Source organism: Ambystoma mexicanum, chromosome 8, assembly GCF_040938575.1.
Source record: "Ambystoma mexicanum isolate Mex_15411 chromosome 8, UKY_AmexF1_1, whole genome shotgun sequence".
In the NCBI taxonomy this organism is placed as follows: Eukaryota; Metazoa; Chordata; class Amphibia; order Caudata; family Ambystomatidae; genus Ambystoma; species Ambystoma mexicanum.
In genome coordinates this window covers 420,672,231-420,688,009 of record NC_090929.1, presented here as the reverse complement: position 1 = coordinate 420,688,009, position 15,779 = coordinate 420,672,231, and the positions used below count along the sequence as shown (strand labels likewise).

The 15,779-nt window shown below is 44.1% G+C and overlaps 1 protein-coding gene across 4 annotated transcripts in view; it reads right to left on the bottom strand.

The window, feature by feature from the left end:
- MTOR (mechanistic target of rapamycin kinase) overlaps positions 1-15,779 on the bottom strand; it is a 2,476,747-nt gene that overhangs the window by 2,446,286 nt on the left and 14,682 nt on the right. For 2 of the 4 annotated variants that reach the window (XM_069609933.1, XM_069609935.1), the window contains exon 2: positions 5,171-5,226. The exons of the other annotated variants lie outside the window; for them this stretch is intronic. The gene's annotated coding sequence lies outside the window, so the exon portion shown is untranslated. The remainder of the gene's footprint in view (positions 1-5,170; positions 5,227-15,779) is intronic. 4 annotated transcript variants of the gene reach the window in all.

The following is a 15,779-nucleotide window of genomic DNA, read 5'->3' as shown; positions in this document are numbered from 1 at the left end:
CGACTATTGTACCATTGGCGGGGGGGACAGGGAAGCTGATATATTTTCAAATACACATTTTTTTTTGTTCAAGTTATTTAGGAGAGGTGCCTAGAACATAGGACTTCTTGCTATGCATTGTTTGTCTCAGGTTCTACGGCTGTTGTTCTTGTTCTGTTTCTAGTTCAGAGGGGGAGGTTTGAGATTTGTTTGTACATATTTTATTTTGAGTCTAGTACTGAGTTTTCGATGTGTTGAATTTGGTGTGCAAGATTTAAATTGGGCAAATTTAAGGATGAATGATTTGAATGTTGTCACATGGAATGTGAATGGGTTGAAAAATATTATTAAAAGAAAGGTGATCCTGAGCTATTTGGATGACTTGAAAAGTGATATATGCCTTCTACAGGAGACATCTTGTAAATGGAGACCTTGAAAAACTGGGTAAAGGTTGAGTTGGAAAGGTGTACGGTTCCTCTCATAATTCGAAATCTAGAGGTGTGGCAATCTTAATATGTCAGAATGCTCCATTGCAAGCTCTAATGAGGGTCGGATAGTGGCTCCATTAATTAATATTCAGGCGACTAGAGTAATTTTATGCAACATCTATGCACCATCGGTCGACGATGGAACTTTCTTTAGAAAAGTGGCACAAACCATACAGGACTTGGGTTCTAAAGACATTGTCCTGGGAGGATACTTTAATGTGGTGTTGGATCATGATTTGGATAAAAGTAACTGCAGGCTGCGAAGAAAGTTAGATAACAGCTATCTGTCTCTGAGTGACTTGTTATGGGAACACAATTTGAAAGACAATTGGAGGCTGGAGCATGAGGTTTATTCTAGGATTGACACGCGGTTGACGGCAGGGAAGATGGCTGAAAATTACAGAACAATTAGGATTGGTTGGTAACATTCTCTTGTCTGATCATGGGCATGTCATGATGTGCTTGAAGTTGGATTTTGGGATGCACAGAACTTTGGTTGGAGAATTAATACTTCACTTCTACATGATGAAGGTTTGGTGAAGAACTCACGGCACGGCAAAGACATTTCTTCATGAAAGAGAATTGCAACGGGGAAGTACGAGCACAAACAGTGTGGGAAGCGTTTAAATGCACCATAAGAGGGATGCTTATCGGTTTGTCATGTGGACAGAAGAATAGATATGAGAAGGAGAGATTGGAATTAGACTCTAAGATTTGGGCTTTATCACAGGAAATGATGGCAAATCCTGGGCAGACTGAGAAATGGAAAGTTTTGCAGAAGCTAAAAAAGGACCTGAAGGGCCCGATTGGCGATAGGTCGGAGAAGAATTATATCAAAAGTGTACTTATTATGAAAAGGGCGACAAGTGCGATCAGTGGCTGGTTTATAGGCTACGGAAGAGGAACTTGGAAAGATCTATTACTGCAATTTGAGGTGGGGATGGCTTTCTCACTTTTCATCTGGCAAGAATCAATGAAATCTTTCATACTTTTTATAGTGACCTCTATCAAAATGAGCAGGGTGTCCATGGAGATGGTACACAGTTTCTACGGGGTATACAGATTCCTGAATTCAGTTGGAATGATTCTTCGAAGCTTGAGGAGGACATCTCAGTAGAGGAGATAAAAAATGCAAATGGTAAACTGAATTCAGGAAAGTCGCTGGGACCGGATGGGCCCTCGTTGGAATTTTATAGACTGTTGCCTGATTCAGCTTTAATACGGCTTAAGCATATGTATGAGGCTTCATTGATCTCTGGCTTTTTGACACCCACTACTAGACATGCTACGATCTCTGTTTTCTTAAAGGAGGGTAAAGATGAGACATCAAGCTACAGGCCAATTAGCTTGATCAATACTGACCTGCCCTGAGATTGAAGAATCTACTTCCTAATTTACTTCATTGGAATCAATCAGTTTTTGTTAAGGGTAGGAGGACTTCAGGTAATATCAGGAATTTGATCCAAACCATATCTAATGCAAGGCACTCTCCAGAGGACATTGCAGTGCTTTCACTAGACGTGGAGAAGTGTTTGATAGAGTGAATTGGGATTATCTGTTTTAAGTGCTTCGAAAGTTGGGATTTGGTGAGATGTTTGTGTCTTGGATAAAATTACTGTATGCCAATCCTACTGCGGATATTAATACAAATGGTTTGAGGTCGGGACCTTTCATGCTAAAAAGGGGCACGAGACAAGGCTGTCCACTCTCGCCACTGTTTGTTATTGCTATCGAGCCCTTAGCAGAGGCTTTAAGGCAAGACTCTAGATTGTTGGGTGTAACATGCTGGGGCTTGGTGCAACGATTGTGGTTGTATGCCGATGATTTGCTTCTGGTACTTAGGCATTTGGAAGATTCAATACCTGCGTTTATGGAGATCTTGACTGAGTTTTATCAATCGTCAGGTTACAAAGTAAATTGGTCTAAGTTCGAGGTGTTGCCGCTAACGCCATCCTGTGATAGGCATCTCATCTTGTTAATTCTTATGGTTTCAAGTCGTGTGCAGAAAGAATGAGGTACCTGGGGGTTTGGTTGACACCCAATATTATGGATTATGTAAATGAGAATTTGAGGGAAATTTGTTCCGATTGTAAGATTGACTTGGAGAGATGGGGTTGGTTGAATCTCTTGTTGTGGGGAAAGGTCAACACTTTCAAGATGACTGCGACTCCAAGGATCAATTATGTGTTGAGCATGCTCCTGCTGACTGTTAATCCCAAATACTGGAAGGAACTGGACAGACTAATACAAGAGTTAATTTGGGACCATAAGCTGCCCAGACTGAAGCTATGGAAATTGCAACTTCCACTAGACAAGGGAGGGCTAGTAGTTCCCAATTTTAGGGCTTACCATCTGTCATTCATGTTGCACTTTTTTGTACCATTCCTTAAGAATGGATCAGATGATTGAGCAGATGTAGAAGCTAGCTGCAATGGTCCTCTAACGCATAGAGCGGTTTTGTCGATGGCTTATGGACCAGGAAGTGTAAAGTATCCATTGACTGACGCTTTAAGAGTTTTGTGGAGGAAATTGAGTGAGTTGTTGAAAACAGACGCCTTAGTGGATACAACGTCTTCAATTTGGTTGAATCCTGGAATCAAGATGACGGGAACATCTATCTTCTGGCCGCATTGGTTCTTGAGTGGAGTAAGGTGGATCGAAGATCTTTCTATGGATGGGAAATGACTGACGGCCAGAGAATTTCAGGAAAATTGGAATGTTACAGGTTTCTCAATGACGGATTATCGAAGACTTAGGAAAGAAGTGGATGTGGCAGTGCCGGACACTAAGCTAGACCGGGATCTTTTTGCCAATGGCCCCAAACCTGGAGAGGGAGGTTTAGCCAGAAGAATTTATCATCAGATTGTTTCAGGGTACAAGGGAAATGACGATCTGAGAGAAGACTGGAGCAGTAGAATTGAGTGTGAAATCTCAGCTGAGCAATGGTCGAATATATGCCAGAATATCAGATTCTGCTCATTAAGCCTAGGTGAAAGGTCACGCCAGATCAAAATTCTAAATAGGATCTATTGGACACCTGAACTTTTGTGGAGAAGGGGATTGGCTGATAGTAGTGAATGTTGGGTGTGTGTTCATGAGGTGGGGACATTGGAGCATATAATGTGGGATTGCTTGAGAGTGAGAGGATTTTGGACACAGTTTGGTACGATTTGTGATGAGTTACATGGGGAAAGAATTGAATATGACATTAAAACTTTGGTGTTGGGGTCTGATGAGCACATGTAGGATTTGACTACAAGCCAGAAGAAATGGTTATTCCGAGGTTCAATGGTTTGAGAAAAAACTAATTTTAGCTAGTTAGAAGTCTAAAACGCCTGTAGAAATGAATGCGTGGATGAAAGAGATGCATGGTTTGGCAGATGTTGAGAAAGTCATATATAGGAGAGAGAAGAAGCTATCCCTGTTTAAGAAGATCTGGGGGAGGTTTCTATTGTTGTACTAGACTTCATGATTTTAATGTGTATGTACTAAAGTTGATGGGCGAGAAATGGGTGTGGGTGGGGGGCCCGGAATTAGGGGACTTTATGTATTAATTGCCGAATAATGTGTATATACTGCAATTTGTGAGATCAGATATCGGCTGGCATGTTTTTTCTGTACATGTGTACATTTGTAATTTTTGGAAAAGAATAAATATATATCCAAATAATAATAATAATAATAATATCCTACTGGTTTTAAGATGAGAGTAATATACAGTTGTCAAACCGTACACCTGATACTAGTAGCAACAAAACTACTTCAAAAGGTGAAGTATATTGTTTAAATAACCGCTAAGTCCCTAACCATACAACAGCAAAAAGGGGTTTGGTTTTGAAAGTTTAACCCTCCCCCAGACATTTTTGGTAACTTAAACTGGCATACCTTCTAGAACTAGGAGTCTCAGAATTTAGAAGGTATATGGTATAAAATGAATTGAAGTTATTGTCAAACTCAAATTTGATGACAAAACATTGTTGGCACGATCGGAATTAGCCGGGACTACTACGAAGGGTTAAATGGATCTTGAGAGGTGGAATACCTTGTCAATATCATGGCTAGGACGGATACCTACAATCAAAATGGCCACACTCCCGAGATTGTTGTATTATTTTCAGGCCCTACACATTAAAGTCCCAACATCCTTCTTTATCTCGTTAAATGAAATGTCTGCCTTTATATGGCAGAATAAGCATTCCAGCATTGCGATGCCAACACTGATGGCTACAAGAGATAGAGGAGCCCTTGGGCTTCCAAATTTTCTCAAATACTAAGAGGCAGTACAATTGAGGTTGAGGATGGATCCGGCTGTGGCGGGAAGGCCCCTGGAGGGTAGTATGGCTAAGTAAACAGGATAGACCCCCAAAACCTGAGTAAGTAATCTCATAGCATTGGTTTGCGATGTCTGGAACCAACTATTAGATTGGCGGCTCTTTCATCGATCACCTACTCCTTTCCACCACTATTTGAGAACCCACAGTTTTTGCCTGGGATGGTGCAGGGAACGTTTATGCAATGGCAGAAGGTGGGCTGTGTGAATATAGGAAATATGATGCAGGGGACATAAATATTATCCCTTGAGGCATGCAAGCAATACTACATAGGGCTTACAGAGAAAGATTGAATGGGCTACTACCGGAATGAGACACTAGTATTAAGCAAACTGCATACAGGGAACTGACAATATTTGAAAAATGTATTACCACACACACAGGCTCCAGGCGCTTGGTCTCCACGCTTTATAAGATCCTTATGGAATCTGCGAAGAACCAACAGTGGACATATATGAACAAATACAAAAGTACACTAGGAGCCGACATTCCACTGACTAGAGCACTGGACAAAAATATATGGAGGAACATTCCAAAGTTGGCATGCTCAATACCACTCAGGGATACACGTTCCAAAATGATGATGCAGTGGCATTATACACCGGTGTAAAGACTGGAAGGCGGTATCTGTACTTCTGCCCTCTATATGGTAGGGTAAAGGCTCAGAACACACCAGCAAGGGTCTCAATTTGGTAGAACGTGACGAGCAGCCAGGCTTAAGCTGTCAGGAGGTGATACTTGCAGTATAGTGTTTGCCCAAAGTACCCACAAAGGAATGTCCACACACCATGTTAGGTGATAACACAGCTTCTTTATATAAAATAAGGTCGCTACCTCTACCAAATATACAACTTTGTACTTTGAATACTTATTCAAAGAATGGTAAATCTATACACTATGTGGTACCACACAACACTTACATTCAGTAAAAGATGCACTAACTGCAAACAAGTTTAAATGGGCATGAGAATTCTTAAGTGAGGTATAACAGATTAGAATAGGGAAGAAAGGCAGGTTGGTTATGAACAGTGGCAGAATGCTTTCTTTAGACTAGAAAAGAATATGTCAGTGAGGATCCCCCCACCTCGACAATCTGTAATAGAAAAGTTAGGGAGTAATGTACGTTGTCTTTTACAGCCCAGTGCAATGATGTTCAATAACCTTTCTACTTTCTTTCAAAAGGTTCTACCATCCCAAAGTACCTGAGAGGCCACAGGAGAACAGGATCCAAGACAAATCTGGGACCCCTGGACGCCTCCTGAAGCAAGAAGATGCTCTTCCTCATCACAGTACCGTTGGTGCCTTGCCAGGCCAAGTCGCAGAGTTTCTCGGTTTCACTCAACGATTCCCTACGAGGATGGACCCCCCCTTTGGAAGAAGGAGCCACTGGGATGCTGAGTCGAAGAAGAAAAATGGAACCAAAGTCTTAGCAGTTTTAATCTTCGCAGTGCTCTCCATTGGTCGATGATTTCTCAGACTGTAGACGTCCTGTGAAGATGAAATTTGATGCAGGCTCCTTATAGGCTTGGCAGATGAGAGTAAGACCCCTGGGACTCTTCGATGACTTCTGACGGCGACGGGTGCACAGGTCACTTTTGGTGTCGGGTTTCGGAATATCGTGTTTTTCTGCCTTTCTGTTTTTCGGTGCTGCAGCCGCAGCACGGACCTCTGGACAGCTTCTGGCGACCTGGACTCAACCACTGGAGTGGACCTCAGACCCGCACCAAACCTGGACCCTCAGGACGTCTTTGTTAGCTTCTGGTGGCGGGAAACCCGCCGGGAGACCTTCCACTTCACCCAGCGACTCTGGACTCTCTCTGGTGGGAAAAAGAGGTCCGGTGTGACAGCAAGGATGTCCTTTCAAATGTTCTTAGGTAGTCTGAAACTTTGCAGCGTCAGGTGTCCAGCAGCGCTATGCCAAGGTACCCCTCTTCTAGACAGTAGGCAGCAATGGCTTCAAGCGGTCACGAAACGCACCTCCAGACCCTGGGCGACACCAAAGGGACTTCTCTGACTCAAGATGTAAGGGCACTCCTCTTCAGGACTCACAGAGACCCCTTCTCCGGACGGCAGACACACAGGACTGCCTTCCAGGGCACTTCGGATGAAGAACAGCAGTTTTGCACAATGGTCCCTCGTAGTTTGGGGAGAAGTCTCCATTGCAGGTCCTCTCTGGATCAGTCCTTGGGAGACACAACAGCTTTCAGATTACTTGAGGAAATTGCAGCAACAGACTTCTACTCCAACTGGGCTTCAGGAAACAGCTTCTGAACACATTGGTAGGTGAGAGGTCCCCAGATATACACATCTGCTCCCCATTCACTCTGGCTGAGCTAGGCTCAGTCAGCCAATCACACAGAAGGGCATTTATGCCGGCAGCCAGGCAGCTAATCAGGCTCACAGGCATTCAGGCCATTCACTCCACCCAGGCACCCATAACAAATGATGTGGATTGGGGCAAGTACTCAGCCTTTCAGCACATTACACTGCATTAATGTCAGTTGCAGGCAGGGCTGTCTCATTAATTGTGTCACACACACAGAAACCAGACACCGACAACAGAGAATGTGAGTTGACTCCCAACTCCATTCACAAAGGTTCCACCCCTAGGGTGTACCCAAAACACACAATGCCTGGGAAGGCACCCATCAGTCTGAAAGGAGGCAGCCCCAGAGCCATATACAGCGTTTCCACCCAACAGCCATTCAAAAGGAAGGGACAGACACAGGGCTTCCCAGGATTTTGGAAAACATGGTAAAAGGCAACAGAAACCAAGAAGCCACAGTGGCCATCTTGCCTTTGTGCAGGAATCCATTGATTCCTATGGCAGGGCCTGGGTATCCCAAAAATGGAGGACACTCAGAGCCACTGCCAAGTCAGCATGTAGCTGCCACCAGCCCATACCCTGCTCTGTTGGAAACACACAGGTGCCCAAAAACATGCATAAGGGATTCTAAGGTGTAGCCCGAACCATGGGTGCCATAAGGGTATCCCATGGGTGGTGTTCACCGAAAGATAAAAAGAAGAGCTGCACTGCCAGAGGTCCAAGCTGAACCTCAGTGGCAGAAAACAAGGACAAATCTGGATGATTGAAAGTGGGCACCGCTAATTGTTAGGTAATTATCTTTGTGATAATACACAAAGTTATCGGAGCACACCTTGAGACCTAGGCACAAGGTTACAAATAACTGAAAAAAGAAAGGACTAGAACCTAATCTAGTTCTAGGTGTGCTCACACTCGCCTCTCCTCTGGGGCTGGGATAGGTTATACTGTCATTAGTGTCTGCTTGTCTTGTGTGCTGTTGAAATACAAGCTAAAAAGCTTCCTTGGTTCAAATTAAACCACAAATCTTTAATTATTAATTATTCGAAGGAAGAAAAGTGCATCCAAAAATCAGTGCCACTAATTGTGGTTGGCGATGCATTTCGGACAGTGTCCGTCTTCAGGGCTGGGGCACTACATACATACATACATGTTCAATTATGGTATTACGTTCAGCACATCAAAATATATTACAATATACATCAAGAATCATATGCAAATATTGTTATCAATATTTCACATAGTGCGAAGCATAATTAGTGGATTTGCATCAAAATTATAAATTCAACGTACCGTATTCAAAAGTGGTCAAATAGCATGAAAACGGGAAAAGAAAATCGAAATGAAAGTTCATCAGAAACCTCCTAATGTAGCTCTGCACACAGGCTCAGTCTTTATGCAGTATATCTCACATGTTGTCACTTTTGTTATCTGATTGTACGGCCATGAGGCTAATGCTCTTAAATGTCTAAACGACAATGCTCTGAAAGATATTAAAATAAATGGCATTCATGTCAATTATAAATACCCCACATGTACGGTATTCCAAATTTTATTTCTGTAGCTAAAGAGACAAATTGTGCCTACCTTGTGGCGCTGTGGTTGCAGTATGCAGTTTTACACTGTGTAAAATAAGAATGTCAATCAATCATCTGCCTTTATAGTCATGATTCAAATTACGTGCTAACCAGTTGCTATCTGTTCAGATCCATTCCTGCTAATCGTTCAAAAGGATCCATTCCACTCCGCTTGCGAAAGGTCGGCGTTTGCCGCGTCTTCACTGCGGTGCAACTCCATGCGTCAAAGGACGCGATGATGTCACAAACGCCCTGCATTCCGTGGATCCCCGTTGCCAGGGTCCACGGGATCACAAGTTTTAGACAAGTATTAATTGTTAACAAAATTGTAAAAATGATTTGAAGGGAAACCGTAGTAGTAGAAATAAAAACAATAATATATATATATATATATGTATATATATATATATTGTCTACATGTTAGCTGACCGTTCATGGAGTGAGTAGGTGTAAAGGATATCTGCTAAAAGCTTCTTCCCTCTAGTCTGGTCTATAGACAGCTGACCCAGAGGCCATAGGAACTGCTTTATGCCTCTAGTGAGATTCTTGACACAGCATCCACATGAGGCGGAATGTCTTCACCCGGGTAGGGCTATTTTTATTTATTTTTACACTTATTAAGCGCACAAAACTCGTGGGCATTGAGGTGATGTTACAACCAGGTGCTCTTACATTGTGGGACAGGAATGGGTTGAACGTCAAGTAGCAAGATAGGAAATGTCAGTGATGCTATGTGAACAGCCAGGTTTTCAGTGCTTTTCCTAATGTCCCAGTAGCAGTGTCCTCCTCTCAGGTGTGGTGGGAGAGAATTCCATCGACGAGTGGCCACAGAGGGGAAACTAGATCCTCCACCCCTAGCATGCTTGAATTTGGGCAGGACAAGTCTGTGGGCATAGGCTCTTCTGATGGGTCTGGAAGACTGGTATTTAGCAAAGCTTTGTGAGAGGTTCAGTGTTGCAGAGTTCGACAGGCATCGATGTGTGATTGAAAGAGTTTTGAAAATGACCCTTTCCTTAATTGGCAACCAATGGACATTTCTTCTTGCTTCTAAGATGTGTTTTTTTGGGGGGGATATTTAAGGCCACCCGTATTGCATTGTTCTGTATCACTTGTTGTTTGTGAATGTTCTGGGTGGAGGTGCCAGCAAAGAGGGCATTGCAGTGAACCAGTTGGCTGGGGCTAGGAAAGGTTTGACAGTGTTAATGAGCTTTGTCGTGTAGGCAGCAGAAGTGGCAATGGCATTGACCTGCGGTGTCAAGGAGAGCGACAAGTCCAGGTAAACTCCAAGGGTCTTTACCGAAGTGGAGACTGGAATCTGTAAATTGTCAATACTGAAGTTGCCATATTGGGGGGAGGTCTCTAAGGATTGATGGTGGACCGACTATCAAGATCTCCGTCTTCTCATCATTAAGACAAAGGTTTTTAGTGGCCATCCACGCCTGGATGCCCGTGTAGATAGTATTTAGGGTGTGGGAGTCCTCCTGGTGATTGCCCGTTAGGGGTAGCAGAATTTGAGTATCATCGGCATAGGTAGTGTAAGATATCCCGATGAAAGCCAAGAGGTCAAACAAAGGTTTGGTGAAAATGTTGTACAGTGTGCTATGCTTGATTTATGTTTGATCCAAAATGGCACGGGCGCGCAATGCATTCTGGGAGCGCTCGGAGCCATGTTGGATATTTACTTCATACCGCAGTGAAACGCTGCACACATTTTGCTGAGTGTTAGATTCACAGTGCTGAGACAAACATGCTTTTCCAAACCTGGTATGCGGTCAAGGCCATTTCTGCTGGGAAAGCTAACGTTGTTATGGCTTACTACTGTTCTCCGTGGAGCATGTTTTTAGAGAAGGGAGGCCCTGCGCTTCTTGGGGGGAGCTCTCGATTGACCCAGCTGGCAACCGACGGCTGTTCCTCAACTGCGCAAGTGCAATTTCCAGAATGTTCGAGAATTAACTCCCCTTTGTGGAGTGTGTATATATGCGGAAGTCCGGAGGTGGTCAGGTGAGACTTCAGCCGGAGAAGGACGCTTACGTCCGGCCTTTCTGTGAGCTGTGGTGCTCTCGGCCTGGCTGTTCCTGGGGTCTTCCAGCCGCTTCTGGACGAGATGAGAAATTCTGTTACGCTCACGGTGATGTATTTCTTTTTGACTTCTTTACTTCTTCTGTGATCTATGTCCTTGTTATTTTTATGAGTTATTTCTATGTAAGCTTTGAATAAATAGCCGTAAAGAGCTGATTATCTTCTAAGGACTGCGTGGTTGTGAGTTATTGTGTCTGTCTGTTTATGGTTCAAAGTATTTGGTCTATAATTGCATTGGTGATTTATGGTTGTTCCGTGCACTTTTCGGGGAAGAGCAATACAGAGTGTCAGGGAGATACATGAGCCTTGCGGCATTCGAAAAGAGATAGGGATAGGGCACAGGTGGTGTCCGAGAAGACTCACATAGTTCTGTCAGACAGGAAGGGGGCTACCCAAGATGTAGCATTATCCAAAAAGTTGGCAGCTGAGGTGAGGTGGTGGCAGAGAATATTGTGGTCTACCAAGTCAAAGGCAACAGAGAGGTCTAGTAGGAAGAGAAGGGCGGGCTTGCATGCATCTCTGATGGATTCCAGTTGGTTTTTGAGGTCTAATCGGGCAGATTCTGTTCCATGACCTGGCCTGAAGCCAGACTGGCGTAGACCCAGTATCACGTTAGATTCAAGGTATTGCTGGTTTTTAAGATAGGCAGACCTATCTAGGTCCCTGAGTAGGAATGGGACTGGTGATGGGGCAGTAGTTGTTGGGCGTGGCTGGATCAAGTTAGGGTTTTTTTCTGTAAGAGGGGAAGGACCCCGGCTTCCTTTAGAGAGATGGGAACCGAATTGGACGTGAAGGAGGCGTTGACAAAGTTGGTAATGAAAGGGTTGAGAGTTTCAGCGCATTCTTTAATGATGGGGGAGGGCAGGTATCTCCTTTATATCTTGAGGGTTTGAGACTTTTGAGGATGGTACCTAATCATTTTCTGAAACCTGACAGAACTGAAATGGGTCCGAGTGTGGGAAGACAAATTGTGGTAACGTGGGTGGCTGGTTGTGATATAGGTTTGTTTAATCGCAATGTTGTGATGGAGAGTGGCTTTTTTTTAGGATGGCTTCTTGGATGCTCCTACACCATGTTCCATCTTTGGTAATGCCTAGGGGGGCAGGAGCTGGGGCTTCTAATTCCTTGAAGATGGAGAAGAGCTCTTTCGTATTAGAGTTAGCTTTAGCAGTTCTCTTATTGTATGGGGAGGCTTTTGCCTGAGTGATGGCTAGTCTGTAGGATTTGGCTGCAGACTTTAATAGATCTTTATGGGAGTTAGTTTGAATGTTTTTCCAAGATGCTTCAGCCCGACTCTTCTTCGCCCTCAGGCTTTGAAGGTCACCTGTAAACCATGAGTTAGTGTGGTAGAGCGTTTTACCTTGCGTAGGGCCAAAGGGGCAACTGTGTTTTTTTTAAACATTTTAATTAATTTTCCAAAAACAAACAAACCAAACCAAACTTACAGTGAGTACATCATGTCAATCCTGGCTTCACATAAATCGTTATATTCCAACACACTGTATCTCCCCATCCCTCCTGCCTCCCAAGCCTACTCCTTCTCTTTTCCATTCTCCACCTCTTGCAGTGGGGATTCCTCTTCAGCGGAGCTCATTGAGTCTCCATCAATCGATCCCTCATGCGAGGACCCAAATAATTCAGCTATCAATTGCCTCCAACCCGCTAGGGCTCAAGCTTCTTCTTCGGTCTCCCCTTTACATGCTTCCTGCCATACCACTGTTTCCGCTTCCACCCACTTCTGCAGATCCCTCCACCACGTATCCAAATTGAGCCTGTGACATGCTTTCCAGCCCATCGCAATCCTTCTCTTTGCCAGGACATACGCCAGATCCTTCAATTTGCTTACATGTTTAAGCTTACGCGGTCTAGGGAACCCTCCCAGCAAACAGGCCCATGCAGTATCAACCTTCATGCAGATCCCCTTGTCCTCCATTTTTTGTGCTATTTCTCCCCAGTATCTCTCTATCAGTGGGCATGCCCAGTACATATGTACCATTCCTGCATTTTCCTCATTACATTTTGGGCACACCTGGCATCCAGCATTTTTAAACTTAGCTATCTTCTGTGGCGTCAGGTATGCTCTGTGGGTTACATACAGCTGTATCTGCTGCAATCTAGCATTTCTAGATACTTTTTTATGATAGCCTTGCGCTCTCTCCCACATCCCAACACTCATCGGGGTCCCTACTTCCTCTTCCCAATCCAGTCTAAATTGCCCCACCTCCCTGCCCACTTGGGACATTATCATTTCATACACTCTAGACGTTTCATGTCCCCCTTCTGCTATATCATATATCACATCCAGAGTAGTGTCCGGTTCCTCTGCCAGTTCCACATCAGACCAAGTATCTTTTATTCGTCGTACTACCCCGTGGTACGCAATATATTGCCCGGCACTGAACCCCATTAGTTCCACTAGCTCCTCAAATTCCAGAACCTTCCCCTCCTGCCACACATCCCCCATCACTGCTATTCCAACCGATTCCCAATGCTTCCTAATCATCAGCCTCAGTTGCTTATCTTTTCCCACCACTGTGACTAGAGGGATCTGCGGGGAGCACGGGGGAGGGCCTGTCCATTAATCGGCATGCCCTTAAAGGGGCAACTGTGTTAACTGCGCCCTCTAGTATTTTTTGTAGAGGTCAGCCAGTGCCGTTGGGTTGTCTGTCCAAGGGACAAGGCGGTCTGGGAGGAGGTTGGCAAGGAGGGGATGATGCTATCACTAGTGATTTTGCAGGAACTTCTAGACCAGGTAGGTGGCATCAGAGTACCAGGGGGGCACTTGCTTTGTGGCAGGGGGATGTCGAAACAAGAGGTCTGACCAGAGGCATGGGGAGATGCCTGTGACGTTGACCGCACAGTTCAGATCACAGCCAGTCTAGGGTGCTGCCCTTGGCGTGGGTATGAGTGTTGACTCAGGCCTAATGTTTGTAATACAGTCGCTGTAGAGGAGGCGTTGCTGGCTGTAGGGTCGTTTAGGCCCAGGTTGAAGTCGCCTAGGAGAATGACTTTGGAGGTTGGCTTAAGGTTAGTGTTGATGAGGTGAACAAAGTCTTCCTCGAAGGAGCCTATGGGACCTGGTGGCCTGTAAAGTTTATTTATTTTGTATTTTTTTCCTTCTTGTATTTAAAAAGTGTGCCATAGCCACAACATAATTATGACTTTTAACACATATCACACTTACATATAAAATAAACAATTTAAAATTCAAATGAAGAAAAATAATTATTAGAGTAAGAGAAAAAGAAACAAGGAGATCTCTAAAAACGAAATACATCAAAGTACAATATGTAACCAGCAGGAAAAATCATTTAGAGTTCAAGTGAGATTCCCTCGATCCGTCAATCTCCGTTGGGGTATCTGTCATTCCAACCAAATTCAAGTCTCTCAGAAGGCTGACAACTTCAGCCGTTAGAAAGATTTCATGTCCTGAGGCAAGTCTGTCTCAGAACAACACAGAGTTCAAGAATCTAACATCATGCACAAATCTCTGGAATCTCACAACTCTCTGAGTCCATGTTCCTGTACATTCTGACACCAGGTGTTTAGTTAATTGCCTCTCTAAATCATCACATTTATCACTCAAATCATTTTGGTGTTTTTCTTTATCTCTAATATAGAGAATCTCTGAAGTCGGAAGAAGATTTAGCCTAAATCTCATAAAATCCATTCTCATAATCGGATCAGATGATTTCTTAAGATACATAGATATAAAAGACCTTGGTTTATCAGTCGGGGTAAGTGATGCTGATATTTTAGCTTGCCTCATATTTCTTATAGTTCTGATCCAATCCATTTTTTTCATTTTTCTTTTACATTATCTGGGTTCTGAACCAGCATTTCAATAGTACAGTTAGACTGACACAAAATTTCATTAGATTTTATTCTTAAACTGTTCAAAAAACGGTTGCCTGATCTATACATTAAAGGAATGGTTCGGTCAAAAAATGTTATTGCCCCTACGGGTCGGCCATGTGTTTTTAAGCCTAAGTCGCTCGATTTTAGAAAAATTCCCTATGGACCATACCCAAGTTTTCGTCCATTAAACGCACGCGAAAACAGGCATCAGGGCGCTGCCATTTTGTGATAATCCTATCATTTCCCCCATCGCCCTGGCTGACCTGCTTTTGCGGCACTAAATCATAACCCCCGCCCCTGAGCCTGTCATCAGCAGACGCGTACCGCCCATTTCACAACGCCAAAGCACGTCTCGTGTCAACATTCGCTGTGCTTCAGCTAATGACGTGTCGCCATGGAAAAGGCAGGACGCCTCTTTCCTCAATAAGTATAAACAGACCGTTTCACAACATACAGCAGCAGATTTTCGATTCCATTCCTCTCTCTGTGTTACTTTGAGTATTCTGTGACTCGTTTCTGCGCTCTGGTCAGCTACCTTCGTTGCTTGTAGCCCGTGTGAACAGATACCAGTACCACCGCTATCAATTATTTTAGTTTGTTTAACACACAATGGCTACAATAATGCCCTACATGTACGAGCCCGAGTATACCGAGGAGGAACTACTGGAAAGGGAAACACGCGAAAACGATGGGTCTTCGAACGGCAGTTGGGAGGACGATTCAACAGCTGAAGAGCCTGGACCTAGTCGAATGGACGGTGTTTCCACCTGGTGCACATGCAATCGGTGCGAGCTAATGCCAACCGAGGACAAGAACTGCTGCTGCTGTGAAAACTCGGGATGCGTGGCCTACATTTCGGAAGGCGAGCCACGACCGCAATGCATCACCGAGCTGCCAGACTTCAGGGCAGCCTGCCTCACACGGTCTGTGTTGAGGATAATGATGGTGCTTATGCACGAACTTCGCGCAACTGTTCCTCCTCGTAATCCGAGTAACGAGTAAGTATACTCTGCTTGTCATGCCACTCCTATTTCATGATCTTCTACTATATCCAAAATTACATATACATATCACTAACGCACGAAAGTCGTTCAATAGTGTGCAGTGTCTAGATAGCATTTGTCCGAGCAGAATGCCATTAGTT